Here is a 13,411-nt window from a genome sequence, read left to right as displayed (position 1 = left end):
AAGAAGTTGTTTCTAGGTTCTTTATGGTTTTCTCTGTAAACAATCATAGGTGATAAATGGCAGTTCTGTTTTTTCCTTTCTAATTCTTATACCTTTTATTTATTGGTTTGTTTTGTTGTAGTTTTGTGCTGGCTAGAACTCTGGTATAGTGTTGAGTATAAAAAGTAATAGTGGGCATCCTTGTAATATATCATTTTTAAAGGAAATCCTTATGACACTTTTCCCCAAATAGCATGTTTGGTGTAGGTTTCTGGCAGATAACATTTATCAAGTTAAGGAAATTCCCTAAAATATTGAAGTTTATTTTTTTTAAATATCATAAAGCTGGTGAATATTATATATGTAATTTTTTTGCTTCTTTCAAATACTGCACATATTTTTCTTCCTTGTGATAATATACTGAATTATATTAAGTTTTATTGCTAAACCAAATTTGCATTCCTGCAATAAACTGCATTTTTAATGGTGTACGTATTTTATAAATTGTTTGATGAAGTTTGCCAATATTCAGTTTAGGGTTTTTGCATGCTTTCATGGGAGAGCCCAGTGTATAATTTCCCTTTCTGATACTATCCTGGCTGGATTTAAGTAACAAGGTAAAAATAGCCTCATTTTCCATTTTTAGAAAGTTTATATTGGATTGGTAGTATCTGCTCCTTGAGAATTTGGTAGAAGTCATCTGTAAAACTCTTTATCTGTTGTTTTCTTTATGGGAAGAATTTCAACTGCTGATTCAATTTTCTTACATGGCTATATGGGTATTTTATTTCTTCTAAATGCTGTTTTGAAAATTTTCTTTTTAAATTAATGCGTTCATTTTCACTAAGGATTTTTAGTTTGTTGGCATAAAGTTTTCAGAATGTGCTCTTATCTTTTTTTTTTTTAAGATTTTAAAATTCATTTTTTCTTTATCACCCCTCCCCGCAAGGGTTCTGTCTGTCTGCTCTTTGTTTGCTCACCTTCTCCAGGAGGACCAGAACTGACCCAGGACCTTCCCCACGAGAGGCCAGGGCCGGATGGCGTGAGCCGCACCCTCTCCCCGTGGATGTGGCGTCTGCTGGTTTGTGGCACCTGCTTCCCGTGGGGCAGGGGAGGTGTCTAGCTATAGAGGAGGGCGTGGTGTCTGCTTGTCTTCTTTTAGGATGCACCAGACCTGAGCCTGGGACCTTCCGTGTGGTAGGCCAGTGCCCAACTGGTTAAGCCGCATCTGCTTCCCCTCTTACCTTTTTCATCTCTGTTATATGTAATGTCTCCTTTTTATTTCTAAATCTGTGTCTTCTCTTTTTCTTTCCTAAATTTTTCATAGGTGCGTTTATTACCGAATGTTGTATTATTGAATCTTCCTAATATTTCTTTGTTTTCTATATATTAATTACTATTCTTATTTTTTCTTACCTCCTTTCATTTGTTTAATATGGATTTATTTTGCTGCCTTCTTTACTTCTTAAACTGAACACAAAATCCAATAATTTTCAGTTCTTTTGCTTTCTAATATCAGCGTTTAAGGATATGAATTTACATTAAAATATTTTTGAAGCATTCCACTAGTATTGTTATGTTCAGTTCTGTCTAATTCTTAAAAGGCATCACAATTTCTACTTCCTACTATTATGTTTTAGTGTATCTTAAACTCAAAATGTCTATGGAGGATTTTCAATTTTGTGGGCTTTTTAAAAAAATGTTATTGATTTCTAGTGTAATTATATTGAGATGGCCACAGAAGATGATCTGTATGAATTCTTTGAAATTCTTCTATCAATAAAGTGACCGTAAAATTGATGGTCCACACTAGAACATTTGAAAATGAAAACAAGCACAAAAATCGTTAACAATCTCTATTTTCTTGAAATAGTTACTCACTGACAATTGCTTTAATATATTGAGAGAACAAATAAAGAATGCTATAAAAGTGTTCTTTTCAAAAACCATTTTTAAAAATAAATTTCAGGAAGTGTATGTGGCTAAAGTGCTAGAGCTTCCACCTACCATATGGGAGGACCCAGGTTCGATCCCTGAGGCCTCCTGGTGAAAAAGAAGAAGAGAAAGCGTGCCCGCGAGGCAAGCCAGTGTCTGCATGAGTGCCTGCATGGTGACCCAGTGCCCATGCAAATGAGTCATGCAACAAGACGATGATGCATCAAAAGAGAGACAAGGGGAGAGTCAAGTTGAAGCACAGCAGAAACCAGGAACTGCGGTGGTGCAATTGACAGGGAACCTCTCTCCACATCAGAAGTCTCCAGGACTGAATCCAAGAGGAGAAAAAATGAGAAGAGAAGACAAGATAGAGAGCAAAAATTGCAAGGCGGGAGGAGGGGAAGGGGGGAAATAAATAAATAAATCTTTAAAAAAATAAAAAATTTCTTTCTGAATTTTAAGAATAAATATAAACAAGTCTAAAGCTTCTTTTTTTAAAAAAAAAAGATTTATTTTATTTATTTCTCCCTTCCCTTCTTTGTGCTCAATATCTGCTCATCTTCTTTTTAGGAGGCATCAGAACTGAATCCCATGTGGGAAGAAGGCACCTAATCACCTAGGCTACCCCTGCTCCCTGCTTGTTTTGTCTCTCCTTGTGTCTCCTTGTGTTTCTTTGTTGCATCATCTAATGTGTCATCTTGTGGTATCAGCTCACTGTGCCAGCCCAGTGCATCAGCTCGCTGTCTTGCTCGTCTGCTTTAGGAGGCACCGGGAACTGGACCGAGGACTTCCTGTGTGGTAGGTGGTACCCAACTTCTTGAGCCACATCCACTTCCCCAAAGCTTCCTTAAAAATAAAAAAATACAATAATACAAGCTGACTAATTTTGCTTATTAAATATTTGTATACTTTAATCCACTTCTTAGTTTTATCAATGGCATGTCACTGGCATTTTTCTGAAGACAATTTTTTCTAATATAGTCTTATTTTTAATTTTTAAGTAAAATTTCTGGCAATATTATTTGAAGTTGCATTTTATCGGTAAATTCTGTAAAATTGTTGGCCCCTTCATTTGACTCTTCTCTGTAGATCATATTTTAAATTGAGACTATATCCTTCTGTGTAGGTGCCAAGGTCCCTGGTAGATTCAGGCTAAATTTTGCTAAGTGGAGAACATTTTTACATCTTATTTTTTCATCTGAAAAACATAAATATTTCAGCCCAAATTTTCACAGATGCTGTCTTTGCCTCCTTTCAGACAACCTTTCTTCAACACATAAACATGCCAAGTAAATTATTTAGAAGTCTTTTGAATGTTTTTATTCCATTCTTCTTCCTTGTTTTTTCTCCCCACTTCATTATTTCCTGAAGCAGAATTCACATTTATGTAATTAAACATAGAAGCTCCAGGGAAGCGGCTGTGGCGCAATCAGTTGGGCTCCCATCTACCGTGTGAGAGACCCTGGGTTCGAGTCCCAGGGCCTCCCTGTGAAGGCAGGCTCGCCCGCACGCTGCGGCCCACAGGTGGTGCAGAGAGCGTACTCAGCAAGGTGATCGAACAAAAAGGGAGACAATGCAGAAGAGCGCGTAGCGAACGAACACAGAGAGCAGACGGCAAAACACACCACAAAGTAGGGGGGGAATAAATAAAAATAAATACAGACATAGAAGAACACATAGTGAGTGGACACAGAGAGCAGATAGCATGCAAAAGCCACAAGGGGGAGATTAAAAAAAAAAATAGAAGCTCCATTAAAAGATTCTTCCCCTAAGTTGACATATTATAAAGCAAAGTTAGAGAATTTCAAAATTAAATCTTGTATTCTATTTGAGCTCTCATTTATTTATTTTGTTTGGTTTCTTCTATTTTTTAAGGGTCAAATTTGAATATCAGGAAGCAGACTTGAGCCAGTGGTTAGGGCATCCATCTACCACATGGGAGGTCCACGGTTCAAACCCCCGGCCTCCTTGACCTGTGTGGAGCTGGCCCATGCGCAGTGCTGATGTGTGCGAGGAGTGCCATGGCACGCAGGGGTGTCCCCCATGTAGGGGAGCCCCACGCGCAAGGAGTGTGCCCCGCAAGGAGTGTGCCCCATAAGGAGTGTGCCCCGTAAGGAGAGCCGCCCAGTGCAAAAGAAAGTGCAGCCTGCCCAGGAATGGCGCTGCACACACGGAGAGCTGACACAGCAAGATGATGCAACAAAAAGAAACACAGATTCCCGTGCTGCTGACAACAACAGAAAGCAGACAAAGAAGAACACACAGCAAATAGACACAGAGAACAGACAACTGGGGTGGAGGGGAAGGGGAGAGAAATTAAAAAAAAAAAAAATTGAATTTCTTCTTATTTATAAGGTTTATTGTCAGTAATGCAATTTGCTAAAAGCTTTAAAAGTTAAAAAAAAAGTTTTTTGGCACACCATTCATTGAACACATTCATTAGAAATTTCGAACTTAATTAAACAAAGAAACTAAAATATAGGACCAGCTTACCAAAGCAAATTTTGTTCACTACTATTGAGGATGACCCAAGTTGATTTACAAAACACTTCTTTTATGCTTCTGTCATTTCTAATATCCAATCCATGATGGCAACAAAGAAAGTGCAGACTATCATACTTACTTTATAAAAAATCATTATTTAACGCCAGCTGCTCTAAGAAATTTTGTGGGTCAGCTAGTTTATGTATACACAACAAAAGTGGTAAGAGCTACAGTCCCTATTTTGATTGACAGTTTGGACACAGTTATGAAGTAAGTGTGCACTGCAACCAATTCCAAGTACATTTCGACTGCATGGGTTTCTTAATTTCGTATGAACATTATTTGTACCAACATGTACTTATCCAAATTTCTTATCAATGCAAAACAAATAAATTTTCACTTAAATGTTGACATTTTTAACTGACTTTATAATAGCATTCACAATAATGTCAGATAATTTACCGCTGAGAAAATGAAATTCCACAGATTTAGCTTTGATTTTAAGAACTGTTATTGGAATTAGCTTACCTGAATTTCTATTTTAAGTATCTCATAATACTGGTGTAAAACTGGCATTTTGTCACCCTTTTCAGTCTTCTGCTAACAGAGCCAGTACATGAATAGTTACCACTTCACTTTCTAGATGTGCACAAGAAAATTTGGTATTGAAAATGGGTAAAATTAATTTAAAAGAACAATTATTTGATCTAACTGAAAAATTATTCACAGACTGGTGTGTAACTGTACCTTTTGTATTAAATCTTCTTCTGGAACAATCATCTCTTTTAAAAAAAGACAATTTTTTAAAAATTTAAAAAGCAATTTATTGAAGTATATCATTCATACAGGAACATACATAAACAATAAATGTATAGGAAAAGTTGTGAACTTACAAAACAAACATGCATTTCATCATACTGGGCTCCCAGATATCACCCTACCACAAATACTTGGCATTGTTGTGAAACATGTGTAACAAATTATGAAAGAGCATCATCAAAGTTTACTACAAACTGTAGTCCATATTTTACACTTGGTATATTTTTTTCCCTAACCCACCCTATTATTTTTTTGTTCATAAACCATATAATTTATCTAAAGTAAACAATCAATGGCATTTGGTATAATCACTGAGTTGTGCATTCATTACTTCAATCAATATTAGAGCATTTTCATTACTCAAACAAAACAAAACGAAACCCATTATCATAACCATATGTTAGCGCTACTAATCACTGATACTATGATGCTCTTTCACCATTTCTATTCACTTACAAACAACTTTTTACCAATTCTACACAGATTAAACCTCAGTTTTCCATTCTCTAACCACATTCTATTCTCTGGTAACCTATATTCTAGCTATTAACTCCATGAGTTTGCTCCTTGTATTTAGTTCATAATAGCAAAGTCATACAATATTTATCCTTTTGTGCCTAGCTTGCTTCACTCAACATAATGTCCTCCAGGTTCATCCATGTTGTCACATGCTTCACAACTTCATTTCTTCTTACAGCTGATAATATTTCATCATAGGTATATACCACAGTTTATTTATCCATTTGTCAGTTGATGGACACCTGGGTTGTTTCCATCTTTTGGGAATTGTGAATAATGTTGCTATGAACACGGGTATGCATCTGTTTGTGCCACTGGTCTCAGTTCTTCTGGGTATTTACCTAGTAGTGGTATTATCGGGTAACATGGTAGCTCAGTATCTAACTTCCTTAGGAACTATTACTAGCAAGCATTCTTTCACAGTGGCTGTACCATTCCACAACCCCTCCAACAGTGAATAAGCATTCCAGTCTCTCCACATCCTCTCCAACATTTTAGTTTTGTTTTGTTAATAGTGGGTATTCTAATAGGTATGAAATCATATCTCATGGTAGCAATGATTTGCATATCCCTAATAGCCAGTGATGTTGAACGTTTTTTAATGTGGTTTTTGTTTTGTTTTGTTTTTTAGCCATTTGTATTTCTTTTTTAGAAAAATGTCTATTTAGATCTTTTGCCCATTTTTTAATCTGGCCATTTGTTTTTTATTGTTGCATTGTAAAATCTCTTTATGATGGATATTATACCCTTGTTAGATGTGTGATTTTCAAATATCTTCTCCCATTGAATAAGCTTCCTTTTTACCCTCTTTACAAAGTCCTTTAAGGTGCAAAGTCTTTAATTTTGAGGAGGTCCCATTTATCTATTTTTTTCTTTCATTGCTCATGCTTTGGGTGTCAGGGTTAAGAGACCCCCACCTACCACACGGTCTTACAGATGTTTCCCTACATTATCTCCTATGAGATTTATGGTCCTGCCTTTTATGTTTAGGTATTTGATCCATCTTGAGTTGATTCTTGTGTAGAGGTGAGAATGGGATCGTCTTTCAATCTTTTGGTTAAGGATATCCAGTTCTCCCAGCACCATTTGTTGAAGAGATTGTTGTGTCCCAGAAAAGAGGACTTGGTAGCCTTATCAAAAAGTGAAAAACCACTTCAGTTTTCTAAATAAATGAATTCTAAAGAAGACATTGGCTAGTAGAAATTGTGTTGGGCCGAGTACCAAAAGATGCAGGTTCTAGTTCTTGGCTTGGTCAGCACTGGTGGTGTGGATTTGAGGACATCTCTTCTGAGGAAGTCACTTCATCCCTTTGGGGCTCAGGCACCTCATTGCAACATGACAGGCTGGGATTAAATGACATTGCACTGAGCTAAATTATAAAATCTCTAATACTTCTCACTTTGACCTCACACAAATCCTCTGACTGAGTTATGCTCTTCCACTGTCCCTCCCTCCAAATGTTGATTGGCAGCATTGTGAGCTGATTGACCCCTTTCCTCAGACAATTTGAGGGATGGTACCATTTGAAAAAAAATTCAGTTGACCATAGAAGCGAGGGGCTATTTCTGAACTCTCAGTTTGATTTTATTAATCAATATGTCTATCTTTATCCCAGTACCATTGCTGCTTTTCTTTTCTTTTCTTTTTTGTAGGAGTTACCTGGGATTGAATCCATGACCTTGTACATGGGAAGCAGGCACTCAACCACTGAGCTACACCTGCTCCTGATGTATCATGCTCTTGTAACCACTGTAGCTTTATAATACGTTTCAAAATCAGGAAACATTTGTCCTCTTACTCTGCTCTTCCTTTTTTAGGATGTTTTTGGCTGTTTTGAACCCCTTTCCCTTCCAAATAAATCTGGTAATTGAATTTTCTATTTTTGTAAGGCAGGCTGTTAGAATTTTGATTGGTATTACATTGAATTTATAAATCCAATGGGTAAAATTGACATCTTCATGATGTTTAGTGTTCTAAACCATGAACACAGAATGTGCTTTCATTTGTTTGTCTGCTTTCATTTCTTTTAGCAGTGTTTTGTAGTTTTCTGAATACAGATCCTTTACATTCCTGGTTAAATTAATTTCTAGATATTCGAGTCTTTTCATGGCTATTATAGGGAACTTTTTTCCTTGATATCCTCCTCAGCTTGCTCATTACTCATATATAGAAACGCTACTGATTTTTGCATGTTAATCTTGTATCCTGCCACTTTGCTGAACTCATTTATTAGCTCTAAAGCTTTGTTGTAGATATTTTGGGATTTTCTAAATGTAGGATTGTGTCATCTACAAATAGTGAGAGTTTTACTTCCCCTTTTCCAATTTGATGTATTTTATTTCTTTGTCTTGCCTAATTGCTCTAGCTAGAACTTCTAGCACAATGTTGAATAACAGTGGTAACAGTGGGAATCCTTGTTTTGTTCCTGATCTTAGAGGGAAAAATTTCAACCTCTCCCCATTGAATATGATGTTTGCTGTGGGATTTTCATATATGCCTTTTATTATGTCGAGGAACTTCCCTTCTATACCTATCTTTTGAGGTGTTTTTATCAAGAAAGGCTTCTGGGGAAGCAGATCTGGCTCAACTGATAGAGCATCGTCTACCATATGGAGGGTCCAGGGTTTGATCCCCAGGGCCTCCTGACCTGTGTGGTGAGCTGGCCCACATACAATGCTGCCGCATGCAAGGAATGCCATCCCATGCAGGGGCACCCCCACGTAGGGGTGCCTCACACGCAAGGAGTGCGCCCAGCAAGGAGAGATGCCCCACGTGAGAAAAGCACAGCCCGCCCAGGAGCGGCACCACACACACAGAACTGATGCAGCAAGATGACACAACTGAAAAGAGATGCAGTTTCCCAGTGCCACTGGGTAGTGCAAGCGGATGCAGGAGAACACACAGTGAATGGACACAGAGAGCAGACAACTGGGGGGGGGGGCGGAGAGAAATAAATAAAAAATAAATCTTCAGAAAAAAATGGACATTTATGGACTTTAGTCATCAGTGAGTTCATTTCACAGATGGCTGGTTACATATATAATCAACAAAGGAAATTGCCGTCAGCAAGGAGTGATGTTTTATCCAATCAGGTGAATGCCTTAAAAGGGGAAGTGATTTCAGCATTCAGAGAGAATTTTCCAGCTTGACTTCAGGCAGCCGATGTCTCATGGGAACTCATCAAGGACCTTAATCAGAGCCCCTGGATTGCAGCCTGCTTGCAGAATTTGGACTTGTGCATGCCCATGGTTGTGTGAGAGAATTTTATAAAATCTCTTATTATTTACAAGTATCTCCTGTTGATTCTGTTTCCCTAGAGAACTTTGACGAATACAGTGTATTATGTCAATTGATTTTCTTATGTTGAACTACCTTTGCATACCAGGAATAAAACCCCCATGATCATGGTGTATAATTCTTTCATTATGCTTTTGGATTGTATTTGCAAATATTTTGTTGAGAATTTTTGAATCTATGTTCATTAAAGAGATTGGTCTGAAATTTTCTTTTCTTGCAGTATCTTTTTCTGGCTTTGGTATTTAGGGTGATGCTGGCTTCATAAAATGTTGGGTAATTTTCACACCTTTTCCATTTTTTGGAAGAGTTTAAACAGGACTCTATTTTTGCTGTCTGTGTCCATTTGCTGTGTGATCTTCTATATCTATTTCTCTTTTTGTCTTTTCTTTTCATTTTTTCTCCTCTAGGATTCACTGGGATTCGATCGTGGGGACCTGTGATGTGGAGAGAGGTTCCCTGTCAGCTGCGCCACCTCAGTTCCTAGTTTCTGCTGTGCTCCACCCTGACTTTCCCCTTCATCTCTCTTTTGTTGTGTCATCACCTTTCTGTGTGACTCACTTGCACGGGCACTGGCTCACCGCACAGGAACTTGGATAACTGCGCTTGCACTTGGCTCACCATGTGAGCACTGGCTCACTGTGCAGGTGTACTTTCTCTTCTTTTTAACCAGGAAGCCCCAGGGATTGAACCCAGGTCCTCCTATATGGTAGGCGGAAGCCCTATCACCTGAGTCATATCTGTTTCCCAAGGTTGGTATTAATTCTTCTCAAAATGTTTGGTAGAATTCACCTGTGAAGACCTCTGGTCCTGGGCTTTTTTAATTGGAAGATTTTTGATGACTGGTTCGATCTCTTTACTTGTGATTGATTTGCTGAGTTCCTGTATGTCTTGTAGAGTCAATGTAGGTTGTGCATTTCTAGGAATTTGTCCAGTTATTCTGGGTTGTCTAAACAGTTGGCATATAGTTTCTCAGATCTTCTTATGATCCTTTTTATTTCTGTGGGTCAGTTGTAATGTCCCCCCTTTCATTCCTGATTTCATTTATTTGTATCTTCTCTCTTTTTGTTAGTCTTGCTAAGGGTTTGTCAATTTTATTGATTTTTCTCAATGAACAAGCTTTTGGTTTTGTTGATATTCTCTACTGCCTTTTTTTAAAAAGATTTATTTTATTTATTTCTCTCCCCTTCCCCCCTGTTGTCTACTCTCTGTGTCCATTTGCTGTGTGTTCATCTGCGTCCACTTGCATTATCTGGCAGCACTGGGAAAATGCATCTCTTTTTTTGTTGCACCATCTTGCTGCGTCAGCTCTCCGTGTGTGTGGCACCACTCCAGGTTGGGCTGTGCTCTTTTCACACAGGGCAGCTCTCCTTATGGGAAGCACTCCTTGCGCATGGGGCACCCTTACCTGGGGGCGCCCCTGCGCAGCACAGCACTCCTTGTGTGCAGCAGCACTGCGCATGGGCCAGCTTACCACATGGGTCAGGAGGCCCTGGGGATCAAACCCTGGACCCTCCACGTGGTAGATGGATGGTCTATCATTTGAGTCACATCTGCTTTGAGCCACATTTGAAAAATATATAATGGCCTTCTGCATCTCCTATCACTTCTTTGCATTTAAAGTTTGTTTTGTCTAACACCAGTATAGCTACTCCTACTCTCTTTCAGTTACTATTGGTGTGAAATATCTTTTTTCCAAGTTTTCACTTTTAATCTCTTTGCATTTTTGGGTCTAAGGTGAATCTCCTGCAGACAACATATGGATGGCTCATTTTTTTTTTTTTTAATTTTATTGACTTTGTAATAATATTACACTAAAAAAATATATATATGAGGTCCCATTGAACCCTACCACCCCCACCCCACCTCTCCCCCCCCCAGCAACACTCCCTCCCATCATCATGACACATCCATTGCATTTGGCAAGTATATCTCTGGGCACCCCCGCACCCCATGGTCAACGGTTCACACCATGGCCCACACTCTCCCCCATTCCATCCAGTGGGCCCTGTGAGGATTTACAATGTCCGGTGATTGACCCTGAAGCACCATCCAGGGCAGCTCCATGTCCCAAAGACGCCTCCACCTCTCATTTCTTCCTGCCTTTCCCCATACCCATGGCTCATGTTTTCTTATCCATTCTGTAACCCTAGGTCTTTTGATTGGGGAGTTTAATTCATTAACATTCAGTGTTATTACAGTAAAGGCATTATTTACTTCAACTACTTTATCCTTTAGCTTTCCTATGTCATATCATATTTTTGTCCATTTTTTTACCCTTTTGATTACTCTTTCTGATAGTCTTCACTTCTACACTCTCCTCCAAACCTCTTCTCTCTTTTTTTTTTCCTGGCTGCAGAACTCCTGTTAGTGTTTTCTGCAGAGCTGGATTCTTGTTTACAAACTCTCTTAGTTTCTGTTTATCTGTGAATATTTTAAGCTCACTGTCATATTTGAAGGACAGTGTTGCCAGATAAAGAATTTTTGGCTGGTAGTTTTTCTCTTTTTAGTACCTTAATTATATTATACCACTGCCTTCTCACCTCCATGGTTTTTGAAGAGAAATCTGCACTATTTTATTGAATGGCCCATGTATACAATGTTTCATTTTTCCCATGCTGCTTTCAGAATTTTCTCTTTACCTTTGGCATTTGGCATTCTGAATATATGTGTCTTGAGGTAGGTCTTCCTGTGCTTCCTGGACATGTATATTCATGCCTTTCTTGAGAGTGTGAATTTTCAGCCATTATTTCCTCAAATACTCTTTCTGCTCCCTTTCTCTTCTCCTTCTGGAACTCCTATAATGTGTATGTTGGTGCACTTTGTGCTGTAATTCAACTCCTTGAACCCCTGCTCAATTTTTTCCATTCTTTTCTTTGTTTTTCTCAGTTTCAATTATTCTTTCCTCTATGTTGCTGAATTTCTTCTTCCATTATTTCAAATCTGTTGTGTGCCTCTATTGTATTTTTAATTTCACCTATTTTGTCTTTCATGCCCATAAGCTGTGTTATTTTTCTACCCCAGATTTCAAATTTTTCTTTGTGCTCACCCAGTGTCTTCTTAATGTTTTTTTAAAAACTTTATTTTGTACATTTAATAATTGAAAATATAAACAAAAACTAAAAGGAAGACATATTTGACTAAAAACATACATTTCTCATTTAAATGTACTGGATACATATACATTTTTTTGTATCATATACATTTATATTGTATTATACAATATGTTACACAATGTATTTCATTCATAGTAATGCAATCATACAGTATTTGTCCTTTTTCTTAATTTTTTTTTAGCCATGTTTCCTTCAACTCCATGATTTTTTTTTTAAAGATTTATTTATTTATTTCCCCTCCTCCCCCAGTTGTCTGTTCTCGCTGTCTATTTGCTGCATCTTGTTTCTTTTGTCCGCTTCTGTTGTCGTCAGCGGCACAGGAAGTGTGGGCGGCGCCATTCCTGGGCAGGCTGCTCTTTCTTTCGCGCTGGGCGGCTCTCCTCACAGGGCGCACTCCCTGCGCGTGGAGCTCCTCTCCGCGGGGGACACCCCTGCGTGGCATGGCACTCCTTGCGCACATCAGTACTGAGCATGGGCCAGCTGCACACGGGTCAAGGAGGCCTGGGGCTTGAACCGCGGACCTCCCATGTGGTAGACGGACACCCTAACCACTGGGCCAAGTCCGTTTCCCTCAACTCCATGATTTGATTTAGGAGATTTGTATGAATCTCATTGATTAGCTCTTTCAAGTCCTAAGTCTCATCTGGATCTTTGATTTGATCCCTTGCTTGAGTCATACCTTCCATTTTCTTTGTATGACTTGTAATTTTTTGCTGATGTCTAGGTATCTGATTCTGATGCTGAGTTTACTGTGATGTTTAGTTTCTCTCTCTTGCCTTGGAATTTACTGTTAAATAGCTGTGTGCTACTACTTTCTTTGACTCTTGGTTCAACTTGTTCTAGATATTTAGGATTGCCCTGCTTAACTCCTCATACCAGGTCTAAGGACCCAGTAATGGGGTGTAGGCCAATTTTCAAGGTCCTTGGAGAGAGGGCCAGTAAAGACACCTGATTGCCTCTTTATTTTCCCCTTGCTTTCATGCACTTTTCTGGTCTTCTAGCAGATGGCAGTCTGTGCCAGATGTCTCAGCTGGGACTCCAGGTGCTAGGGGGAATGCATTCACTGTAACTCAGCAGGCAGGAGGGTGGTGCAGAAGCAATGGCCTCAGGGCTGGCCAAGCCTTGTAAACTTTCTCAAAAGCTATTCTCCCTCGGCCAGGCTGTACCCTCCCACCCTGCGACTCCTCAGCAATCTGCCTGGGGCAGTAGGGAAGGTGTTTGAAAAGGCAAAGTATCTTTAGGGTCTTGCAGGCTATCAGTGCAAG

The sequence above is a fragment of the Dasypus novemcinctus genome, chromosome 8 (genome assembly GCF_030445035.2).
Source record: "Dasypus novemcinctus isolate mDasNov1 chromosome 8, mDasNov1.1.hap2, whole genome shotgun sequence".
NCBI classification, from domain to species: Eukaryota; Metazoa; Chordata; class Mammalia; order Cingulata; family Dasypodidae; genus Dasypus; species Dasypus novemcinctus.
This window is presented reverse-complemented; position numbering follows the sequence as displayed.